This window comes from Chrysochloris asiatica, unplaced genomic scaffold, assembly GCF_000296735.1.
Source record: "Chrysochloris asiatica unplaced genomic scaffold, ChrAsi1.0 scaffold00086, whole genome shotgun sequence".
NCBI classification, from domain to species: Eukaryota; Metazoa; Chordata; class Mammalia; order Afrosoricida; family Chrysochloridae; genus Chrysochloris; species Chrysochloris asiatica.
This window is the reverse complement of record NW_006408604.1, coordinates 12,833,866-12,847,689: the sequence shown is the minus strand read 5'-3', so window position 1 is coordinate 12,847,689 and position 13,824 is coordinate 12,833,866. Positions and strand designations below refer to the sequence as shown.

The 13,824-nt window shown below is 40.0% G+C and overlaps 1 protein-coding gene across 1 annotated transcript in view; it reads left to right on the top strand.

Moving 5' to 3' along the window:
• Nucleotides 1–13,824, top strand: part of ETV6 (ets variant 6) — a 365,900-nt gene that overhangs the window by 223,588 nt on the left and 128,488 nt on the right. The gene's annotated exons all lie outside the window — the stretch shown is intronic.

Genomic DNA, 13,824 nt, shown 5'->3' with positions numbered 1-13,824 from the left:
TTCTTTTATAGGGAAGCCCAAGTAGTTGCCCATGTTGATTTTCCAGGGCAGTACCAATTCAAAATATTTTATTTTTTCCTGCCTTGTAAGCCAAATCTTGTAAAAATTAATATTTTAGGTTTAAACTACAGAAGATTATTTCTCAGACTTGTCAGGGAAACAATTTTGTTTCCAGAGCAGGTGCTGCAGATGCAAACTATCGTAAATAGCATCACCAAAGTATGGAATGCATCCGTCCAAACACTCCCCACTGTTATTTTTTGAGTTTGTATCACAGCCATAGATGTGCTGAGTTGTGCTAAAATTTGACACTAACACTCAGAGGCTGACAGTGGTTTAGTATCCACATCACAAATGACTGTAGTTGTTAACTCTTCTTGTTGAGTTCCACAGGTCTTTCTTCAGGTGTGGTGAGCTATAGTTTGCATAATTTTTCTTGAAGGATACCTTTTACAGAAAAATTAATGGAATATGCCACGAGGAGATTTGAAGGAATCAGAACTGTACAGATATCTAGAAAAGGGACTGAAACACATGCACCACAGGGAAAGGAATGTAAGCAGAATGCCCTTCTCCCCAGTGCCTCTGCTTTGCATCAAGGCCTTCTCAGAGAAGTATGATACAAATCGCACTCCAAGATTGGCATGCTGCAGGGCTAGGACTTACATTTTTCTCTCCTTAGAAAAACCAGAGTGTGACCCCAACACGAGCCTAGTGGAGAAAGAAACAGAGGCTTTATCTAAAGCAACTTTCTTGTGGTTTATCAGCTCACACACTTGGCTAAGGAGATTAAAGCATGGCACAAACTAGCATCTTTAGCCATCATTCAGTGGTGCCTCAGAGTAATGTCAGAGAGCCCTTATATCCATTGCCTCAGTTGAACTCAACAGCAACTATGTGAGGTGGGCAGGATAAAAACAGTTACCCCATTTTACAGATGAGAAGTCATGTTTAAAGACAGTGAGTGACTTTACCTAGGTCCTAGCCAGACAAACAGAAGCCAAAGCCAGGATCAAAGGCCAGACTTGTCCTTCTTATCCAGTGCACATGCTATGACCCCCTGATGGCCACAATGTTCTTTATAGTGCTTGTTCCCCCAATACCTGGTAGAAAATGGGTTTGATGTATACAGAGAGTGCCCGTGGTCGAGAGTAACCATGGTGCCACATCTACTTTGGAAGCTTGATGTATGGGAATAACCAACAGTTTCAGTGTATTACTCCCAGTTGCTGTGGAGTCGACTCCACCTCACAGTGAGCCCATGTGTGTTACAGTAAAACGGCTCCATAGGCAGATTTTTTTTAGAAGTAGATTGCCAGTCTTGTCTTTCAAGGCACCTCTGGTAGACTCAACCTGCCAACCTTTCAGTTGGTAACTGGATGTGTCACATAGTTGCACCTTCCAAGGGATATTTGGTGTATTGGAAGTGCCAAAAGATCTCAATTCCAATCAGGAATAGATTAGCCAATAAGCAAGTTAAGCACTGTCTTACTTGTGCTACTTACTAATATGTAATGAGCAGTTTCATATGTGTTTCACCACATCCTGTTCACTGCAGATTAGTAAGCATAAATAAGCTCTTGCTTACTGATTAATCCAGCATTGAGGGTACATTCAGTTTTAATGCACAAATCATTATTACTTGTCCAAAGACTTCTTGCTCTCTCCCTTGTCACAAACTGCACATCTCAGCCTGACTTGCCACTGTGCCAACTCAAGTGTATTAACACGTTCCAAGATGGTTCCATGGGAAGTACAAAGTCACACACAAGTAGTCTTGTATTTAGAGCTTCACTGTCTAGGAAGAAAACAAAAACATACATGGATAACTCTAATCTAAAACAAAGTCCTAAAAATTTTATGGCATAGCTTAAAAGTGTCCTAGAACAAAAAGACAAGAGAAATGAGATTTTGAGAAGAGTTTATGGAATAAACTACTTTGGTTCTAGACCTTAAAGCGGTGATAATTCAAAGGAATGTTGCAATCAGATGAAGCAAGTGTGTGAGCAAAGGAAGGCCGAGGAGTTCCTAGATTATGGAGGTTTCCTGAGTTGTATAAAGGAGTGTTTGGGAAAGATCTGGGAAAGTAGTGGATTTGGTCTCTTTAAGCAGTGTGATTTTGTTCTGTATGTCTTGGCTGAAAACCTGGAAGGTTTTTAATCAAAGGAACAGTGAGAATGGTTCTTAGGGAGTAACGCTGTCCCATCTTACTGAATATTTGTTGTTTTTTGGTTTTATACCAGTTAAAATATGGAGCTTGGTAGGTATATCTGAGCTTAAATTTTATGCTTTTAAAGGAAAATGGAAATACCTGTTTCTGCTTTGTTTAATGTGCTTCCCTCAGCTGAACCCCGAACACCGCTCATCAAGACTTTTGGTAACCCTAGTCATCTCTCTCCTGTTCTGTAGCTGTCACTGCAAACTGCTACCATGTTTTCTAACCGACCATCCCACACCGTCTCACACCATCCCAGGCAGCAGTCTCCTCTCCAACCTTAGCTTACTTGTATTCATTGGAGTCACAGTGAAAGCACTCTTTCCTCCCCTGTGGAATAGGGTCCTTTCCCAGGAGTTCTGGCCCCTCCCTGTAATCCTGGCCTCATCTCCTCTCTGCATGCATCCTCTTTCTTATTTGCATGTAGCTCCCCGCCATCTTAAAAAGAACCTTATCCAGGATCTGTGTAACTATGCACTGCCACCTCATCTCTTTTTCCTTCACAGCCAAATGTTTAGGAATCGTCCACATGTTCTCTACACTTCCTTACTTTCCGTTTATTTTCAGTCCCTTATCATTCTACCCCCACTATGCCTCTGCTCTAGCTAGAATCACCAGTTGCCAAATCGTAAGACGTGCCTAGGTCCTCATCTATAAACTTTCAGTAGCACGTGATGTATCTGTGCAGCATGTCTGCTTCTTGAGACTCATCTGTTGTGGCCTGCAAGATAGCGCTCTCTCCTGATTTATCCATCCTGGCGTGGCACTGTAGGATAAGCACTGGACTGCTAACTGCGAGGTCAGCAGCTCAAACCCACTAGCTGCTCCTTAGAAATCCTATATAGGAGCCAACTTGACAGCACTTAACAGCAACAACATCATTCCATCCTCAAGAGTATTCTTTAAATGTTTTCCTCTAGAAATGACAACCACTCCATTGCCTTCAACAATGATCAGCATAATGATGACTTCTTATTTTTTGTTTTTGTTTTTAATTTTTCTCTGAAAGTATCAAATGCATGAATACAACTGTCTACTGGACCTCTTTACCTTAAAGTCCTGTAGTCACCTTATTAGAGAAAACTCATTCAGAAAATGTTTGTTGAGTGCATACAATGTACTAGAAATGGTATGAGGCACTAGAGCTGTAAGTCATCAAAGCAGAGATCCATTTCCATTCCAGTGAAGAAAAAGATTAATAAACAAGACTACTTCCTTTCCTCAGCACCCTCGACAGCACTGGGCACCATCATCCATCTAGTTGCTAGGATCAGAAGCCTGGATTTCATCAGGGCCTGCTTTCTCCACACTGAAGTCATCACTAGGCACCATCCCTTCTACTTCCTTAATACCATGAGTCCATCTTTTTCTCCATTCCTTCTGTTTTCATTCAGGCTTAACAACATCTGTCGTCTCCATTTCTGCAACAGCCTTCTAACTCTTCTCCCTGTACCAGTCTTGCTCAGTACTAATTTATCTTCCACCCTCCAACTGGAATGATCCTTTAAAAACAGTATCTGATTATATTACTGTTTTATTTTAAATCCTTCAATGACTTCATGTAGCCTTAGGACAAAGTCTAAACTCCTTAGTACATCAGACAAGGCCTTTTCTAATAATCCCATATTCAAACCCATTGCCATTGGGTCAATTCCTATTTATAACAATTCTATACTTGTAGGATAGAGTAGAACTGCCCCATCGGACTTCCAAGGCTACAGCGTTTACAGAAGCATATTGCCACATCTTTCTCTCATAGAGTGACTGGTGGGTTCAAACCATCAACCTTTCAGTTAGCAGCCAAGTGTGTAACCACTGTTCCACATGGTTTCTTTCTTCCTTATAATTCCTAACACTTATCAAGTGCTTAATCTATGCCAGGCACTGTTCAAAGAGCTGTAATTATATCTGTACATATTTAATGCTCACATCTCTCTGAAGCAGGTCATGTTACTACCTGAGTTTTACAGTTGAGGAAACTGAGGCACATGAAGTTTCCCCAAGGCCACACAACTATAAGTTGGGCCAAGAGTCAAACCCAGGAAGCTTAACCCTAAGACTGCACTGCTAAGCGCTGTGCTCCCCTGCCTCTCCTTCATGGTATATAACTTCTTTTTTTTTTATGATTTATTGTGAATTATGTGATAGTTTACATGGGAGAACATTAGTTTTACATTCATTCTATCATATATCATCTCATTGCCACTGTTATAATCCCCTCCATGCAATCCTTCCCCCGTGCCCCCCAGGTCTTCAGCACACAGTCGCTCTCCCTTCCTTCATGGTATATAACTTCTTACTCATTCAGAAAATGTTTGTTGAGTGCACACAATGTACTAGAAACGGTATGAGGCACTAGAGCTGTAAGTCATCAAAGCAAAGATCCATTTCCATTCTAGTGAAGAAAAAGATTAATAACCAAGACTAAATAATTAATTATATAGCCCACTGCCATCAAGTTGATTGCGACTCATAGCTATCCTGTATAGGGTTTCCAAGGAGCAGCTGGTGGATTTGAACCACTGACCTTGCAGTTAGCAGTCCAGTGCTTATCCTACAGCAACACACCAAACTATATAGATAATGGTAAATGCTGGAGAGAAAAAAATGAAGATGGGTTGAGAAGGAGTCAAAAAGCAGAGATGTATGGGTTCAGATAGAATGTCCAGGGAAGACTTGAAGGAAGTGAGGCTTTCTGGGAGAGGAATACTCCATCTGAAGGAGCAGCAAGTGCAAAGGCCCCGAGGCAGGAATGTGTGTGAATGTTTGAGAAATAATGAGGAAGCCAGTGTGGCTGAAACAGAGTGAGAAAGGAGAAAGATGGTAGGAGGTGAGTTCAGAAAAGAATCACACCATGTAGGGGCCAAAATCATGTAAGGACTTGGATATTTACTCCTAGTGAAAAGGGAAGCAAAGAACTGACAGGGTGTAAATTATGAGTAGAGGAGTGGCATGTTTTAGAAGGAGAACTCTGACTGACATGTTGAGATTAGTCTGTAGGTGAACAAGGATGAGAACTGGGAGCACTGTTAGGGATCAGGAGCAGTCATCCAGGCAAGACATGATGGCAGAAGTGGTTGACTTCTAGATATATCTTGAAGGCAGAGCCAACAGCATCTGCTAGTGGACTCAAGGGGATGGTAAAAGAAAAGGACAAAGATGACTACAAAGTTTTGGGCGTTGACAACTGAAAGAATAGAGTTGGCATTCCCTGAGATGGGGGAGACTAGGAACAGAAAATTTAGACAATTTTGTACAGAACTGGACAGGTCAGTTTCAAGCATACTAAAACCCAAACCTGTTGCTGTCAAGCCAATTTCAACACATAACATCCTTGCAGGACAGGGTAGAACTGCCCCTTTAGGGTTTCCAAGGCTGTTAATCTTTATGGAAGTTGACTGTCACCAGTTTTCTCCTACAGAGTGATTGATGGGTTTGAACCACTGACCCTCTGGTTAGCTGCTGCATACTCACTACACCACCAAGGATCATTGGCTCGGGGCATTAAGTTGTTGTTAAGTGCCATCAAGTTGATTCCAACTCAGAGTGACCATTGTATGGGCTTCCTGAGGCTATACAGCTTTGGAGGAGCAGAAAGCCTCATCAATTTCCCAACACTGGCTTGTAGACGCAAACTGCCAGCCTTGTAGCTCATAGTCCTTTGCATAGTACATGTAAAATGCCTATTAAGCATCAAAGTTGGGATGCTTGTTTCCACCCTGTCCCCTCACTTAAGCACACATTCATGAATATCTCATATGCTATAGTCTTATTGAACAACTCAAAGTTTCACGAACTGGTCTTTCCTGTGACTAGCCATTGCATCTGCTATCCCCCTACCTGGAAAGCTGTTATCCTCATTCTTAATTCATGCTGCAGTTCAGTAAATATCTATTTACATTTCCTTCTTCCCTACCAGCCTGTTAGATCCATGTATCATTCACTATGATGTAGCCAGCACCGAACACATGATGCAGCAAGTAATGCGCATAATGAAGGGGTACCCAAAATGTTTTGGAGTCCCTGTGTGATACAAATATGGTTACTGTACTCAGCTACTAACTGAAAGGTTGTAGGTTCAAGTCCTTCAGAGGCACTTTGGAAGAAAGAGCTGATAGTCTACTTCCCAAACAATTTGCCTTTGAAAACTCTAAGGAGCACAGTTCTACCCTGAAGCACATGGGATCTCCATGAGTCACTCAACTCAACGGCAACTGGTAGGTTAATGTGTTAAATGGATGGGGGAGTAGGTGACTGGGTGGAGAGATACTCAGCACAGTTACACCAAACTCCATTTAGAAATGGTGGGAATTTCCCTGGAGCTTCGCCAGAGTGAAACGAGAGAAACAGCAGATGTCAGGAAGTTTTTGTGTTGGTCCTGACGTGTGTGCTAGAACACATCAGCCCCCGGCCCCTTTCCCGCACACTCTCCACCTTCTTACCCCAGTTCTGGCTCCTGGACTTGTTCATCTCTAGCATCAGTAAACGTATACTCTTAACTTTACACGTTCACATCTGTAAGGGAAATTTTAGTTATAAAACCAGAAGCATGTTTAAACCTAATGACATACTGTAAACTTGCTTTCCATGGGCCTCCGGGTCTGCCAAAATGATCAGGCTTCATTATTTAGGAAGCTACCTCAGCCAGGCATTACTAATTTGGGCATTACTAATTCGAATGCCTATTCAGGCAAATGAGCAATGAATGTAAAGTGCTTTTGTCAGTGAATTGCAAGTGAAGGGAAGAGGGAGGGGGTGTGAAGTAAGGGGAACCTGATAGAATGAGCTTTGCTTCATTTCCAGAAAGGACCCTCATGGCTTCCTGGAAGCTGCACTTGGCAATAGGCATATGGGGGAATGGAAGAGATTTATTTCCCTATGCCAAAGCTCAGTAATTCAGCTTGAGTATTTCAAATCGATACATTTCTTGCAAGGTTTCCAAGGGCTGCATTAAAAAAGCCATTTTTAAAAATTATCGTTACATGATGGCACCCTCTGATGAACCTGGTATGTCAGGGATGAGCAGGGCCTTCCAAACCAATAAAACTCCATTGAGAAGAGATGAGGTTAAAAGCAGAACAGTGGAGTTAGAGCTGACAGTGAGTCCAGAGACATCTGCAGAACCTCTGGCATTTGCACACCTCATTGGTTTTGTGGGTCTCTTTCTGAGGTGAGCAGCTGACTTGTTACACCTCCGGCTTACATGGGAAATCTGTGACTACAACAAAACTCCTTTGTTGTCATTGTTAGATGCCATTGAGTTGATTTCAACTCCTAGAGACTATGAATGACAGACTAGAACTTCCTCACAGGGTTTGCTTGGCTGTCACCTTTATGGAAGCAGATCACTGGTGTTTCTCCCACAGTGCAGCTGGGTGGATTTGAATTGCCCACCTTTCAGTTAGAAGCTGAGAGCTTAACCATTGTACCACCAAGGATTCCACCATAGTTCTTTGCAGCTACAATTTGTCACTGAGTCTGGGAAAGGCTAACTTCGCTGTGATCTAGAATTACAGAGATGTTCAGCCTAAAGCTGAGTCACTCAGATTTTTTTGTGAATTAAAAAAAAGAAAATTCTGTGGTTCTGACATCTGAAATTCTTGGCTTTGTGATATCTATTCCCGTCAAGTCGATTCTGACTCCTTGTGGCCCTATAGGACAAGGCCTATAGGACAAGGCAGAACTGCCCTTCTTTACAGAAGCAGACTGCCACACAGTTTTCCACAGAGTGGATGGTGGATTTGAACTATTGACCTTTAAGTTAAAGTAGAGCTCTTAACCACTGCACCACCAGACCTCCTCTTTTTTTGTTTTCCTCACCTTTTATTGTGAATTGAGTGAAGATTTACAGAGCAGATCATCAGTTTTACATTCAGCACATCATCTGTTTTGCTTCGTTACAATGATTGCAATCCCCTCCATGTGCTATTGTGAAGTGCCATCAATCAATTCTGACTCATAGCTACCCTTTATAGGGTTTCCAAGGAGTGGCTGGTGAGTTTGAACTGCTGACCTTGCAGTTCAAACAGACCTTGCAGTCCAATGCATTTTCCTGCCGCGCCACACCAGAACTCCCATGTGCCATTGGTTAATAGTATTTATCTGTGTTTCCTTTAACTCTTGCATGCCTCTCTGTGTCTCCTGCTAACTTTAACTTGCCTCTGCCAACTTCCTCTTGTATAATGCCTGCCCTATAACCCCTGTCAACATACCATCTAGCCCATGAATAATTTCCCTTCTACCCCCAAGGACTCCTCTCTCTGTGATTTTTTTAAAAACTCCAAACCTATTGCCATTGAGTCAATTCTGACTCACAGTGACCCTCTGTAAGGCTGTTGGGAAGGAGCAGACAGCCTCATCTTCCTAGCGGAGTGGCTAGTGGGTTCAAACTACCATCCAGCAGTTAGTAGCAGAGCACTTAACCTCAGTACCACCAGAGCTCCTCTTTTTGTGATGTTAAGTGGCTTTGAGTCAGTTCTGACTCATAGAGATCCTGTATAGGGTTTCCGAAGAGAAGCTGGTGAGTTTGAACCGCCGACCTTGCGTTTCAAACCAACCCTACAGTCAAGTGCTTATCTTATAGTGTCACAGGTATGAAAAGACAGTCCAAGTGTTTTCTTTTTTATTGATTTTGTTTTAAATTTTGCTGTTTTAATCTCCAGATGCCTTCCATTCTGTAAGTTTTACATTTTCTAGAATCATCCCTTAGTTCTTTACGTGAGAGGAGCCATGTTTTCTCTTCCTTGACATCCGTTTCCACTGAGCCACAAAGTCAACATTAGGTACTATCCTCCTCGCCTCCATGTAGTGGTTCCTGCTCTTTATACTGTTGGCTCTTTGGCGTAGCCAGAGGCCCCTCAGGTTAGCATATTTCTTTTCCTTACTACCACAAACATCAGCAGCAGTTCACCAAGAAACAAGATTATTGGTGTTCTTCTTTATTAGGTCACAGAGGGATACTGTTCTTTCAAATATGGTATATTCTGGGATGGAATCTAGAAAGACAACATGGGGCAGCAATGTATTTTTTAAGATCTCAGAACCCCCCTCCCCAATAAAAAAGCCATGAACAATATTTACAACAGAACTAGGTGACAAGATATTCCCAAGATGCAGTGGGGTTTTTGATAGGACCTTAGAACAGGAAAGCCTCAAATACTTCCTATTCAGGACGTCTTCACTGAGAAGCTTGGTGGGTCAGTTTGAGAAGGAAGAGTAACTATAAATGGGAGTTGTTTTGTTCATTCCCAGAGCGAGTGAGTTCAAATGGCTTGAAGGGTGCAGAGCATCTTGGACACTTTGAACTGTTGGTTTAGCTAGCCCAGTCCTCTTTCCATGATGGCCTACACTGAGGGAAAACTGCTAAGAGTAGAATCAAAAGGATAGGGAAAACAGAAACCTAGGGAAAAGGTCCAAATAAAAGTGGGTAATCGCGACAGAACCAAGAAATCTCAGGAAGCACGTCACCTATATTTTTAAACTCTACATTAAAAAAAAAAGAAAGAAAGAAAGAAAGAAACAGAAGAGGGAACTTGATGGACTTAGAGCCGTGGCATTTTCAGGGAAACCAATTTCACATGAAAACATGCAATAGGAAAGTAGTGAGGTCAAACCAAACAAAAATTTATGTAAAAAAACAGCAAAATTATATTCCCATAAAAAGCATGTTAAAAAAACCATGGCTTAGAGCATTCAAATCTGCAACCTATTACCAAGTGAGCTAAATGACATTAAGAAATGATATATGATATAAAATTAGAAAAATTCAGAAAGGAAACAGAACTCTGAATTAAAAATAAGAAAAAAGATTTCAGAAATGAAAAGTAAATTAATAAAAACACAAGATAAATATATATAAAGGATAATTCCTTAATAGAAAACAGAAAGGTAAAGCAAAACCAAAAATTTTTTAACTAACAGTTAAAAAGAAAGCAGCAAATACTGCAGAGAGGCACATGAAATTTCAGCCTTGGATAAGAAGAATCTATGGAGAAAACCAGAGCAAGGGAACAGAGGAAATACTAAAAAAAAAAAAAAATTGTATAATTATAAGAAAAGAAAGCTTTGAAACTGCATATGAAAGAGAACACTGTGTTAATCCTAATACAAATGCCAAATCATTAGCACCAAAATATATTCTAGAAAAATTACTAAACTTTAAAGAAATAAGGAAAATCCTTTGAGCATCTAAGCAAAAACAGCAATTTTGACATAATGGAAATGAAATTAGATTTTCATCAAGCTTTTTTGTATAGCAAATCTTTATGTCAAAGCTAATGGTGTAACGGATTTAAGTTACTCAAGGAAGAAAATGTGAGTCAAGGATTTTTGCATCCAGCAAAACTGACTTCCAGGTGTAAACAAGCAAGTTGTTACCAATTCAAAGGCTATTATTCCTCTTCTGTGGAATCAACTAGACAATGAGCTTCAGCGAACCAAGACAAGATGAAAGTGTTAAACATTAAATACAAGATCTAAAGCTAGATGAAGGTGTATAAAGAGAGAGGCCGATGTATAATGTCAATATGCTTAGAGGGTGCAGCTAGAGATCAACTAGAGAAAAAATGGGAAGCGCATACGCCCCCAAAAAAGTTAAATGTTCATCGTAATTGTATTGAATTAGTAGTATTGGTATTATTATTCTGAGACTGTTGTGTGGAATACAGTCTATAAGTGATGGTGGGTTATTATGGGACATTCTGATTCAATCATTCCCTGTGTTCCTAAGTAAGGGTTCTTGGTATGGAGGAAAGGATATACAGATGTAATATAGGATAGGTTGAGAATAAAACTTTTGAGGTCCAAAATTTGATTTGGAAGTAAGCGTATGAACTCATGAAGTATTTTATCTTCAAAAAAGAAAACCTTTCTACATACATACATACGTATGTATGTATTTAAGTGTATCATATATGTCTGAATATCTAGGTATGTTATTGTTAAGTGCCATCAAGTTGCTTCTGATATAGTGACCTTATATAGGGTTTCCAAGGAGTGGCTGGTGAGTTTGAACTGCCAACCTTGTTGTTCAAACCGACTTTGCTGTTCAGTGTTTTATCCCACAGTGCCACACCAGGACTGTATACAGAGACACACACATGTTTTATAGCTCTGTTCCAGTGAAGAGGCCTGGAAACAGTGTCCACTCTAGTAGTAGTAAATATCCCATGTACCCAAATTGTGGTCCTCAAGAAAATCAGATTTCTTGGGGAAATCGCTGATTCCAAGCCTTGGGTAAGAAAAGCCTGGAACATCTTGTCATACCAGATAGCTAAGAAGTTATCAAAAACCAACTTAAAGAGGTGCCCACTGGTCAAATATGAGGTCATTTGAACTTCAGAAACATAGTTGTTGCTGTTGTTGTTGTTAGGTGCCATCGAGTCGGTACCAACTCATAGCAGCTTTATGCACAGCAGAACGAAACACTGCCCAATCCTGGACCAACCTCAGAAACATAGAGGAAATTGAAACTCCGAAATAGGTGTAAATCCACTCATTCATGATGATAATTTATTTTTAAAAAGCAGTTGGTCACTGGCAGATAATAAGGAACCAATTCGTTATCTTGAAACCAAGCAAATAAGGGAAAGAATATTTATGCAGCCTTTTGCATATACATGTACCATATAGTCGGTAAGGGCAAGCAGCTCTTTGCAAAAGAACTTCAACTGATAAACAAAATGAAATGGTAGAATTGGGACATCATCATTTTATCATCCTCAGCTAACTGCTAATTAGTGGATCTAGTCACGGAAAATCTGCAGCTCCCAGCATCACAAAATGAGACACAACCAGATCGTACATAACTTCTGGTGAAGGACACAGTACCACATGTGAGTGGACTGTGAACAGTTTGTGGAAAAATTAAAAGACAGTGAAATTTTATCCACAAACTCTTTGAAGTCCTCACATTTAGTTTTGCCAACTGAAAAATAAATACTAGTCTGATCAACCTCTGTGTTCTGCTACCTGTGTGCATGTTGAATGATACAGTGAGTTCACAGTCAGTAATCCCTGATTCTGGGATATCTACATTTACACAGGTAAATTGTAAAGAAAAGAAGGAAATGGAAGGAAGGCTCATAGGTATAAAGACACTTTCAAGTCTCTTTAAAAGACATAAGATTCTTTTAAAGGTATTCTTTACTTATTTTGTTGTTGAAAATATACACAGCAAAGCATACTCCAATTCAACAATTTTTGTGTGTACAATTTAGTGATAATTGATTACATTCTTGAAATTGTACAAGTCTCACCCTCCTTTTCTAACTTGTTTCCTGCCCCATTAACATAAACTCACTACCCCCTAAGATTCCTATCTAATTTTTCAAGTAGGTATTATCAATTTGATCCCATATTGTTCTTAAAAGATCATAATGCTCAAGGCAGACCTTTTATTTTTACTAGTTATGCCAAACTATTTTTTCATTTTAAGATGGTTTAAGGTTTAAAGTTGATCTCAGGACAATAGTTTCAGGAGTTCACCTGCCATCCATGGCTCCAGAAATTTTAGAATCCATAAGAATTTGAAACCTTGTTTTGTATTTTCTCTCTTTTGATCAGGGTTCTTCTATAGAATCTTTGATCAAAATGTTCAGTAACAGTAGTTAGGCACCATCTAGTTCTTCTGGTCTCATGCATTTTTTAAAGTTGAAAGCACTGGACTAGTGTGTCTAGGAATGCAAATGTAGTTGATGAAACTATAAAGCAATGTAAGGAAGTGATGGTGGTGGTGACCACTTTAAGTCAGGGTGGGCATTGTAGAAGGAAGTAAAGGGAAGAGAAACAAATGGAGATGGAGCAGCACATGGAAGGGACCTGCCATTTATATCTTAAACTGGGTAATGGTTTAAAGGTAATGATTTAAATAATAACTCATTGCACATTTTATGAAATATTGAGCACTTCCTATGTATTAGGTAAAAATACTGCAAAGTATTTTTATGAGGGGACTTTAAAATGTTTATGGAAAAATGGAATGAAAATAAAATGGGAAGAAAAGAAAGATGATGGAAATTTACTTTTTGATGTCCCCTCCTGTAGATTGCCTTAATTCCTATTCTTAGCCCATTTTACTACTAGGGAAACTGAAGTTCTGAAAGACAACTTGCCTAAGATCACTGTATTAGCTTCCCAGGGTTGCCATAACCAATTGCCACAAACCAGGTGCCTTAAAAGGACAGAAATGTGTTCTTTCATAGTTCTAGTGACCAGAAGTGTGCAATACCGATGTCATGTTCCTATGGGCTCTAGAGGAGAATCTTTCCTTGCCCATTTCAGCTTCTGGTGGCTGATGTTTTTGCTTGTGGCTGCATCACTCCAATCTCTATCTCTGTTTTCACATGGCTTTCCTGTATCTCCTCTCTTATAAGGACACGTGTCATTTGATCTAGGACCCACTTAGGTAATCTTTGATGATTTCATTTCAAGTTCCTTAACTTAAACTTTTTTGTTTTTGTTTTTTTTAATTAAATGTTTTTATTTTGCATTGAGTGAAAGTTTACAGGGCGCATCATCAGCTTCACATTCAACCATTCATATAGCTTGTTTCATTACATTGATTATTATCCCCACCATATATCATCAGTTTACAGTGTTTCTCTCTATCC